Source organism: Amblyomma americanum, chromosome 2 (genome assembly GCF_052857255.1).
Source record: "Amblyomma americanum isolate KBUSLIRL-KWMA chromosome 2, ASM5285725v1, whole genome shotgun sequence".
NCBI classification, from domain to species: Eukaryota; Metazoa; Arthropoda; class Arachnida; order Ixodida; family Ixodidae; genus Amblyomma; species Amblyomma americanum.
This window is the reverse complement of record NC_135498.1, coordinates 74,325,251-74,336,926: the sequence shown is the minus strand read 5'-3', so window position 1 is coordinate 74,336,926 and position 11,676 is coordinate 74,325,251. Positions and strand designations below refer to the sequence as shown.

Genomic DNA, 11,676 nt, shown 5'->3' with positions numbered 1-11,676 from the left:
CAAGAGATAACCCTGGCGTCGTCGGCGTGGCGTGCCGAGAAAAGCAGGTGACCCACCTTCCACCTAGGTCATGTGACCTTGTAACGTGATCAAAACCTGCCCACCAGAATGCCACCGTGGCAGGTGGTTGTTGCATCAATGACAGGTCGTGAGAGGTTGCTCTTGAAGAGCAGCCTGACAAGCCCTACCGCGGAGGCCTGTGTTTAGAAAAGCCACCTGCACAGGCAGTCGCGGTTCGTTTAACCGCTGCACCGTTGCGCCAGGAGTCGTATGAGGACTCCCCGCGATGTATGAATGTGCAATAGAGAACGAAAAATCCCGCATATATAGGCATGCAGGCAGAACGTAGGCGACATGGAAGGAGTAGTTGCGCGGGGGTTATCTCCGATGCTATCGCATTGCACTCTTAAGGGTAGGTTAAGAATATGACGATGATTGAAAGCTCCGTGTCCATTTCCTCGAAATGGCAGGCAAAAAGGTTCGCAGGTCACTGAAGGGACCCATTATTTTTATCGATTCATGCCGTTAGAGCGGAGCCTAAGCGTCCTGTCAAGTTTATTTGCTTTTCAGAAAACCGCCTATGTCCCGCATTTATATGTGGTACCTTGAACTATTAAATATTTCCACTAAAACCGCAGCATATATCAGTTGTATAATTGGTCTAATAATCTTTCAGCAACCATAGCAGGCAGAAATGCTTTACAGCCACCATTTAATTATTAGACTGTGTGCCTGAGGGCTCGTAGCAGTGAGAAATTGACTGCTATATATTTGCCCATTGATCCTGAACAATTCTTGCAATTGCTTTTAAGCAAAGTGATACAACTCGGCGTGCCGTTTTTTTTAAAATTTAGGCAACAATTTAAGCAGAGTTAAAGCTCGTGGACGGAATAACTCAGTTTTGGACTACTGTCTCGGCTCTGTTTAGAGTTCACGTGAACCTCGAGATTTTTGTTATAGTAACTAACACTGTCATTCAAAACGAAGCCCTCCGCACCATACCTAAGTATTACATACGGACATCTAGTGGAATTTGATAATACCCCGCAAAAAATAAGTGGGCTAGAAGAAGCTTGTCTATGAACTGAGCCAGAAAGCTGTCAAAATATCCTAGAAAACCACATCATTAGGATAAATACGGTCACCCTTGCAGCAATCTAAGCTTTAGGACGGTCGGAGCAAGGTGACGTGTTTAGTCATTTAACAAAAAGGAGAAAAATAATTTTGCAGCCACCTAGATTGGAAAAAAGAAGCTAACTCGAAGCTTATTTGCTGTAGGCTGAATCAAGTTCTGCGCTGGAATCGTCAACTAGTAAGCAAATAATCCTTCTAACTCACATGAAACGACTAAACCGGTGTTAGCGGATTTATACCAGCCGATAAAGACTGACTGCTAAAAAAAAATTGGAACAAGCCACACAAACATGGCTAGCAGTTCACTTCTCCGTGCGAGTACACTGGTAACTTCTGGAGTTAAACCCTCTGGGTGGCAGTAACATGCACTAGATAAGTGTTTCCGGGGTTAATATTTATTGGATGCACACTTGTTCCCCCCGGCATTTTGAGCGGTTAATCTCATTCATATGCGCAAAATCTCGCAGATTCAGGATAATTTTTTTTTTCACAGGCCTGTAGTTTTGTGCCTATAATTACTTATAATTTCGTCCAACCCACCGCCATAACTTACTGCCTGTGGTTTACCGCCTATGAGATTCGAACTCTTGCCGGGGCGGCCTCCTTAAGATAGAGGCAAGTTGTAAAAATTCTCGTGTTCTGTGCTATATTAGCGCAAGTTGAACAACTTAAGGGGGTCTCAGTTTTTTCCGAAGCCCCTACATCTGGCATCTGTGATAGCCCATGTAAAGCTTTGAGAAGTAAAAACTCACGTATCTTACCATTTGTTGGACGCTGAAGTACTAGTGCATTTTCGTGTGGCCTTTTAAGTATAAAACACTGCGATATTAGACGACGTCAAAGGTCTCCTTCCATGTGAAAGTGGAGTGCAAAGAAACTAGGCTCTGACCATGCAATCAAAGCCCCAAACTTAAGACGTGTGGAAAATGCCGGTGCAAGGATAATTTTATTTCTCGTTCTTTTTTTTACATACGGCTTACGGGGATGGAATTGAAGCCAACGATTCCGCCGTTAGCATCTCAATGGAGGTTCACGACCGCCGTTGAGACCAGCCACAACCAAAGATGGAAAAATGGTAACACAAGAAGGAAAACATATCTTAACTTCAGTATCTTAACGCCATGAGCTCAACTCTCCTTTTAGAACTCGCAAAATGAAGCGAGGGCGACCAATTGGTTTTTTACTCTAAATCAAGAAAGTGTGTAAAATGTTTTACGCCCTTGAGTTAGGGCAGGTTACACATAGAGTTGATGTTGCAGCCTTCCATCCCCTTTGAACAGCTGTCATTGAAGTATTTCAGTTTCAATGTAGTCATTTGCTGTCACGGTTGCTTGTCAAACAGAGCACAAATGTGTGGTATGAGCTGCACCGTCAAGTCTTTTTCAGTGTACATCACAGCACACAGAAAAAAAAGTCCAGGGGGGTAGTGTCAGCAACGGCTTCCGTTCATGTCGAGAGCATGCCCGTTCGCTCAAGTTAACGCGAAGTGCAGCTCCTGATTAGGAGCGTATAGTGGGCAAGTGCTAGTTTGCTGACTTGCTATCAAGGCCTGTATCGGCCGCTACTGACCCAAAAGGCGCGGGTTCGATCCTGGAAGCGGCGGTCGAGTTTTTATGGAGGCGAAATTCTAGATTCCTGTGCACTGTGCAATGCCAGTGCAAGTTAAAGAACCCCAGGTGGTCGAAATTATCCGGAGCCCTTGATTACGGCGTCCCTCATAGCACCTAAACCATAAACTATCGTGGTAACAGAGGTGGCTGATGAACCCGGGCGCGGAGACGTTTCATATGTAAGTAGTGGCAGACCTCAATGGACGGTCTAATAAAGGCTTACGGAGCCACTGAACGCTTTCATTTACTGTCCGGTGTACGGTGAACGAAACGCACTATGACAGTGTTGCCGGTATAGAAATGGAAATATGGTTTCGTGCAGGTCATGTTGAGCACACAACAGGCAGCTAGCGTTGTTTCCATATGTCAGGGAGACTACAAAAGTACGAAAACCTACCCATAGGTAACAAATCGTAAGGCGGAAAATGAAATTACGAACACAGAGAATTAGTTAATGGAAAAAGATTTCCAGGGGCAGAATAGTCGCGACTGGCGCAAGTAGGGCAGGGGCGGGGGGACTAATTTGTGGTGTAGATGGCACTTGTCTGTACAGCGGTTTGCACGTATTCGTGCGGAAGATTTATTTAGGTCAAAAGAAAAAAAAAGTTGGTTATAAAAGCCTATCTGGGATGTTTCGTGTTCACTGAGAAAAACTCACACACTCCAAAAATTTGCAATACTACGGTGAAATTCGCACAATGTGGTCGTAGCCAACCAAGACCAACTCAAGAGAGCGAGTAGTGCGATGCCTTTGTACATATTATTTTCCAGTCCTTACACCGAAATGCAAATGCACCAAGAAAAGAGGCGTGTCTTGCATTCTAAACCCCGCTGTCCATTTGGTCGTTTTTCTTTTTTTTGTTGGTGGCTTGCATCATTATCTGTAAGGAAAAAGATGAAGATGAGTAAAGGAGAGAGAGAGAGAGAGAGGAAAAATAAAAATGTTTAATGCACAAAGCGGTTAGTTGGGCCCTCATTTCACGATATAGAAGCATACTAGCGCAGCACAGCAAAAGACATAATGAAGACATATCATAGAACACCAACTAGCCCGCATTCTTATCCTACGCTCATTTCAGGAGCCCATTGGCTTTTGCCGCTGCTCTTGCCCGGTTCACCAGCAAAATCTTGTCCTCAGTTGTTTGTTATAGATTCTTCGTATAGCTGGGTTTTTCTCGCAAGCCCATACCAAATGGTATAAGTTAGACATTTCACCGCAGAAGGCGCAAGATCGTACGAATTTTGAAACATATAGGTGAATTTGACGGGACTCATGTCAGTATTCTATTGCAATGTCCTTAGCATGATCCCTGAATCCCTGTTTATACTTCTGTGCGGTTCAGCGTATACTTTCCTCGTTAATCTTAAATTTCGGAGTAAATCCCTATAGCTTATTAGCAGTTCTGAATCATTGTTCCCCCGCGAATGTTATGGGACCCAGGGTAAATAGCGCGTGGGCAGCGGCGTGAGCGCCTTCGTTTCCAACATTCGCATAGTCTCCTGGATTCAATATGACTATGGATTTAAAGTGTGTATCTTCTTTAGTTCTGAGTAGTCTGTTTGCTTGCTTACCAATCCTTCCTCTGGTATAGTTCCGACATGCAGTCTGGGAGCCCGTAATCACACACCAGACCTTCTTGGAAACCCTCTGCAAAGTAGTCGCTGCCTCTACCGCCTGGGCTGTTCCCTGGCATCAAATTGACGCCCCATTAACTAAAGGGGAAGCGGCGAACAGCGGCCTTTTATTAATGCGTTTGCATCAGATGGGTGTGTGAAAGCGGACATCGCGACCGCAGTTTGTCAGCAGCCAGTGTCAGGTGGCTCGGCTGCCACGCTACATGGCTATGAGCGAACTCGGTGTACATGCTTCGTATGCCTCCTTGGACAAAACTATCTTTCGTGTCTGGACCTCTGGTGTAACGAACGTAGTGTGAATTCACCTCAGGTATAACGAATTTTAGCGCGCCAACCTCGGATACAACTAACGTTTGGCTGCTAACGGAATCAAAAGACCCACCGAGGATTGCCCCATGGTCCTTTATTTAAGGCGCCCGTGTGCTGTGGGTTGTCAGTGCACGTTAAAGATCCCCAGGTGGTCGAAATTATTCCGGAGTCCCCACTACGGCACCTCTTTCTTCCTTTCTCTTTTCACTCCCTCATTCAGCCCTTCCCTTACGGCGCGGTTAAGGTGTCCAACGTTATATGAGACAGATACTGCGCCATTTCCTTTACCCAAAAAAAAAACAATTATTAAGCGGAAGTGTCTGAACACACAGGCAACGGACACAACATTAGCGATATCGAGGTAGATGAAGAGTGAGTAGGCCGAATATTGTAGTTACTATTTAATGTTTGCTCCCCCTCTCTACTCTAATGATTCAGTGTTTACAGCATTGAAGCTTTGCTACAGTAACTCACGCCAGAAAGTGAAGCACACTCGCTCGTACGCACACGCACGAGATGTGCAAAGCCATTATTTACAAGGAATAAAGCTTCTTATAAATTTGTATGGGATAAAATGTCCGCTATTTTGTATCCCACACCGTAGATTATCATCCGAACGAACTATAATCGACGTTCAATATTTTTGGAGCACCTATAATGAAGATATAACTGATTAGTCGTCACGAAACTTTTTTTCTACGTGCATCGCGGCGAACATAGCATGACATGACATAACATAACCTAAGACGACACAACAACATAACACAACACATAAGTTATGATAACATAGGATAACGTTTCTACTGAAAACGACCAATAGATATAGCGGAGTTATATAAGCTTAAGCAAACGGTACATGTCAACGGCATTGTACACTGCAAAATTGTTGCATTTTTCACTGCGATACCTAATGCTCGTCAGCGTGAGCATGAGGACAAAGGAGCGAACGGGCTGCGGAAATGGAGAGCATGCTAGAGCATGGTGATACGATGTAGCGAGCCAATAAAATGCGAATTACTGATCAGTAAAAACTACCAAGGCCATGCCGCGTTTTACTGAGAGCCTTATTTTAGGGCAGAACTGGAAAGTTGCGTCCACCTAAGGAATTTACGCTATCAGTGTTCTTGAGTTACTTGACTCACAACTGAAAGTTCTCTTTTGAATGCCGGCTTTGAGAACGGTCAGTAAATAAAGTTCGCTATTGGTATTTTGCTGGGGCACTGGGTTTCATGCGAGGAGCACAAATTCATCTCTAGTGGCTTCAAATCGGCAGTACTTCCTTGCCGTGTGCTTTACACAAACAGTCCGGCAACGTCTGTCCTGGTGCACCTGATGTATAGGGCGTTTCTCTGACACGCTAGAATAATTTACTAGAACAATGTTTATAACACAGGTGGTTACAAAAGATGGCGCTATTAAACAAGAGTTCTCGATAGTTACCGCCTCCTCCAGACGCCGCCGTAGCCGTAGTTGATTCCGTACGGGCTGAATCCATAGCCGTAGTTGACGCTCAGCGGGTGGGCATCATACCGGTGCCGGTAGCTGACGCCGCTTCTGTAGTATCCGAACGGGGTTTCCACGTCGTGGTAGATAATGTTCCCCGGCTGGGCGGAGTAGGCGGCTCCCGACCAGCCGTACGTGGATCCGTACACTGCGATCGCGTTGCCCAGCAGAGCGGCAAGCAAGCACAGCACCTGCACGTAGTTGTGTTGCGTAATTTTTAAATTCGCGAACTATGGGAAAGTAACGTGACTCATCAAGCAGAATATAAGTTAGAGGTGTATACTTTACAATAAATTCGGTCATAATGAGTATTTGATTATGATGCTTATTGCTGTTATTTTATTTCCATCGGAGAATTGGTAAGCGGAAATGCGTACACACGAGGCGCGTTTGGGTGTGCGGAGCTGAACTAGCCTATGTAAATGAGGCGTCTGAAGGTTTCCCGAAGCTTATTTCCCACATCTTCTCCGGCATTGATGGAAATGCATAGAATATATACCTGCATGCTCTATCATACACACACTCACGCAAAAAAAATAAATAAACATACTGACGGTACGTAGAAAGAAGGTACCGAGATGTTGTAAACTCGTTTTTGGCATGCAACAATGTTCTGAACACTTCCCGTGTTACACTACGTACGTACAAGAGGCTGCAAGAGAGGGAAATGTATTTGATGTTTGAAGTACACAAACTCGGGAATATTAAAAATTTCGGCTTCAGTTATACTCCTAGTTTCGACCGTCAATGTAGCCAGTTTTCTGAGGATGTATCGCTAAGTGTGTTATAGGGATGCTCCTCATGACTCGACGCACGATGTCGACTCCCGTCGCCTACTGCCGCCGCTGGTATGTACTGTCAGCAAGAAATCAAACACGAACAAAATCGCAGACATGCGAAGAGCAAAATGAGAAGACCTTAAATGAAAGGATATTATTATATAAGCAGGGTAACTTCAGTTCGAATGAGATAAGACTGTCCTTTAGAAGTGTTAACATCACTTCTGTTTCTTCTCCAGGAGCAAATATATTAGTTTTTCTGTGCTGGCATTTCAGTTTTCTTGTTAGAGTTTCATTTTTTGCTGATCGTCCACACATTCAAAGCGACGAGACTTAGTAGTAGCAGGGCGCGTTTCGGAATTGTTCAATTTCGGCATATCCTGTGTTGAGTCACCTCGCTTTATAAGACGGGTACGCCTGGGCTAGAGCCTCCTTTTTAAAGACTTTTAAACAGCATGAAGTTCTGTAAAGGGATGATCAAAATCCTTCTTTGGTATTAATATCAGTTATGAACCTGAGGAAGGTCTTCAGACTTGTAATCAGTGTGAGGCGTTACCTACAACAGCCTTTTCTGCTCCAGAGCTCTTACTATAAGCTTTCACTGAACTGTCTGGATGCACAGGTGATAACGAAGCGAGCGTCGTGATATGCGCTAAATCGTCACTTAATAAACAAACTTCGCTCGCCAAAATAGATAGGAAGTCACATATGTCCCCGCAACGCCATCTCTTATTAGGCATCCTCGTAAGCCACTTCCGAGCGATGGATAAAAATTTCTACAAACGTGGACCGTGAGAGACGCGATGAGCGGTTAAGCGGCCTTCAGCTTATTGCGCGAATCCATCGCGTGGCGTGTCACCGCGAATTATCGCCTCATGCGCGTAACGCTTAATGGTTAACTGGCCGTTTCAATGAAAAGACCACTGTATTTAACACTTAAGTTTTTTTTTTTAAATTTGTGTCTGTGAATGAATATACTCTATCCCTTACAGTCTTTTAACCGGTCTCCTTATCTACTTCTGCTGTCATAGGGCAAAAATAAAATGTACTTTCTTGCACAGCTACGGAAGGGCCGACCTGTATGACTTAAAGGGCAACTGTGTATGTTTTAGAAATCGACGAGCTTAAAAGGGTCCAATGTGTGAAACTTGCAGGTAAAGCATGCGAACTACTTTTGGGATAGCATTTGAAATGGATAAGTAATCGCCGATTGAAATCGAGACGTCCATCAAGCATCTCTCTAGGACACAGCTCCAAGTGGGGGGCGCATCATTACGTCATCGAAGGTACCAGCACATTTCCGACGCATAAACACTTGCGTTCAAGAACAAAAAAAACCAACGCCACCGAAGGCAAAGGCCTCCGAATGTTGTTTGGCAGCATCCAACTATGCACAGCATGATGTGGTTGACGGCAGCGCAAATTTAAAATCCCACCTTCCGTGACGTTACATTGAACTTCTCTGTATTCCTTTGGAGCTGTTAAAAGAAGCCTAAAGTTTAATCGTTGATTACGGGACTTTTTTAAATGCTAGCGCAAAAACACTTGTCATGCTTTACCTCCAGCCTATATAGAATTGAATCTTTGAATAGCGCGGAATTCTCGAAAGGTGGTGCAGTTACCCTTTAATGACGCTGTACATTTATGTTGGTAACATCGGGAAAAACATGCCAATAACTTGTAATAGCTGCTAATTGTTTAACATGGTTTCGTTACCCGTATAAATATTTGAAATGGACTGCACGGCTTTCTTTTCCAAGACAAGGGGTGCCTGGGCATAACTTTGCTTGTAAGCCATGTTTAAGTGTGGCGTTACAGCCACAGTAAAATATGTACATTAGACTGGGGAAAAATCATCGCAAAGTACTGTTGTCGTCTATATCTGGTTTTTAAAGTACACCTTTATTTTGTTAATGTATCTACTTTTAACGCTTGAGCGCTCTGTCAGCATGTATGAGACCTGACGCGTTCAATTGCGTTATTGCGAAAACAACGAATCTATATGCATCTTTCCTGAAAGATGCATGAATTAGTGTATTTTTTTCGATAACTGAACTTTATCGTAACAATGTTATTTTATTTGTGAATTTCTTATGGGATACACCATATAGGCTGTTTTTTTGCCCAGAGTTTGGCTTCAGTTGGCCGCAAGAAAGCCACGAAGAAAGCGTACTGGACCATACCTTCGCCTTGCCTATTGCAGACGTGAGGTTACCGCAAATAAATTACACTGCCATAATATGCATATAAATTAAATATTCATCTGGGGTACCGAGCACTGCAAGGTCTTTAAGTACAGAACGAGCCAAACAAGGCCTTAGATTAAGACTTGCTCAACAGCATAACCTGTGAACGTTAAGCTAAGCGGAACGCCTACAAGGAATTAAAATCCAAAATAATTATGGAAATGAGTATCCAGTGGTTTTAGCGCATTCTTGTTACTACCGCAACCGTTAAACTTCTAAAAGAAGAGTATTGAATTTTATAATTTAAACAATTCTCTAAAGGTTTAAAGAAAGTCCAAACTCCATGAAGACAACATTTGTTATTCTTTCCTTTTGTTACGAGAGCAGTTTTTAAGGATTTTCGTTTTATAAACTGCACTAATGCTTGGTTATGGTATCTTTAAGTGATGAACTTTTCCTCACTTGGCTATTAAATATTTGCTATACATCTTAGCCAAAACGGGTAATGCATTACGTCTTCACAACTGGTTGCGCAACCATCTCCAGGCGTTAATAAATTACTTTGACAATTTTAATTAACCTCTGCTATATAATCTATACAACTCAAAAAAGTGTGACTAGTTTTCTCGTGAATATATAGGGGCGGTTGGCTTTGGTGGTCATCATGGACATTCATAAAGATAGAAATAGGAGTCAGATTCTAGAAGGCTTCCCATTTCGTTTGGTGTGACGTCAACGTGACGCCGCATTAGAGGAAAGCGGGAAGGTGCCAATCACAGAAATCACAAGGCAGCGGGACCTGACGTTGACGATAGCTTTCGCCACTCGCCGCACGCACTTGCTCGCCATTGGCTGTGCTGTGTAGCCAATGGTAAGGTCCGACTGCCAATAGGGCGACGGTATGGTCGCTTACCACGGGCGTTTCAAAGCTGCGGCTACGTCACCGAACAACAGAGACTAATATCAGAGGGCTATATAGATACGAAATGGCAAATTGATAACATATTCTTGTAGAATACGGCCCCAGTTTTTTAAACTGGTTTTATATAGCAGCAGCACAATAGGTTTTACATCATGCTTTGGCGAAATAATTGAATTAAGTAATGTCTCTGTAGCCTCTCACGCTGATGACAGTTTCTTTAAGCTGTCCATGACCTATAATGTACATAATTTCTCTTCTTTAGCGCCACGCTCGTCAATTTATGCGGTTCACACTTAATCTGACAATTTTCGATACACATGTGGCGTGCCTCAATATAAACTCTTTTTTGGAAAATACGCCATTTGTAGCGAGTACAGAAAAAAAAAGAGTCTAGTTAACAGCAAGTTTCGGGACTTAAGATGTCTAGTTCGCCGCTTTCATGGTCATAGGAACCGCCGGTGGTACTCACGACCTTCATGATGGACAGGGTTCCTCGCAACTGGATGCTGGAAGAAATGACACCTGAGTTACCGCACTCCGACTTCTTTTATACTCACAGTGACGTAATGTGCTCACAGGGCTTTTGTAATGGTAGCTCATATGAGCCGATGGTCGCATTTAGCTTCCCCATTCCCGGTCGTCACAGTGATTGTTAGCATGGCATGATTTTTTTTTCTTTCATGGAAGCGGTGGTACCATGCGCGTTGTCGAATAGCAATGCATCATTTGAGGTTTGTTGCGACAGCAATGTGCCCTTTGTCACTGCCGCCCTTGGTGTGTGATGTCTGGCCATTCGACCAGTGCTCTGTGCGAAACAGAAGCCGGCAGTAGGTAACGACGCATTGACGAAAGCGAAGTCTTTTTCCCGCAAAGCAGCTCACTTTTTTTATCTCCATATATAGCCACGGCCACCCGTCGATTTGCCTTGAACTTTCCGTCGAGTCGCTATCATCCCATCTTCTGGTCAGCGACCGACGAATCGTGCTTGTTCTGACGTTCCACTGCCATCTACGAGACGCTTCTCAAGTGCCTTCGTCTTTGGTGTCGACACACTGCGCGATTCCCGTAACGACCACGCCATTGCGCTGTCATTTATGTTGTCCGTTCGGGTACGCCTTTCTGTGCGTTCTTTGGCGCTAAGCCCTCTCGACCAGGATGTGAACTGAGTGTTTCATCTAATTCCGTAGCTGTATGTCTCTGGAAGGAATTCCCCGCCAAATGGAGCCTAATTAAGGTGAAGGAAAGTTGGAGAGGCTGTTGGCGGACGCTTAAGGGGCTTTTTACGGGGTTATAAAGACACTGATTAAGCCCATGCTTGGGAATTACTGCTTTCTGTTACGTCTAGACATGATGAATTACAGCTGTTGACGTAATTTATAAAGGCATTTGGCGGGCTGCTACCGGAACTCGCTAACTTGTAGCACAAGTTGGTTTGTGTGCAATAGACCGCGCTCGAAACGCTTGATTCATAAGTGTCAGCACCGAAAAGTGGCATGGCACGCAAAGTAGTGGCAATGGTGCGATTGAATGAATGACCAAGCGAAAATTTTATAGAGCAAAAGAGGAACATATATAAATCGCTGTAAAAGGCCGGCAAG

The 11,676-nt window shown here is 44.1% G+C and overlaps 1 long non-coding RNA gene across 1 annotated transcript; it reads right to left on the bottom strand.

Annotated features, from left to right (window-relative positions):
* Positions 1 to 6,124: 6,124 nt before the first annotated feature.
* LOC144119773 (uncharacterized) lies at positions 6,125 to 10,582 on the bottom strand. Its single transcript, XR_013312410.1, has 2 exons — positions 10,548 to 10,582; positions 6,125 to 6,382 (listed from the first exon to the last, which is right to left on the bottom strand). It is a non-coding gene; the product is annotated as an uncharacterized LOC144119773 (long non-coding RNA).
* Positions 10,583 to 11,676: the final 1,094 nt, after the last annotated feature.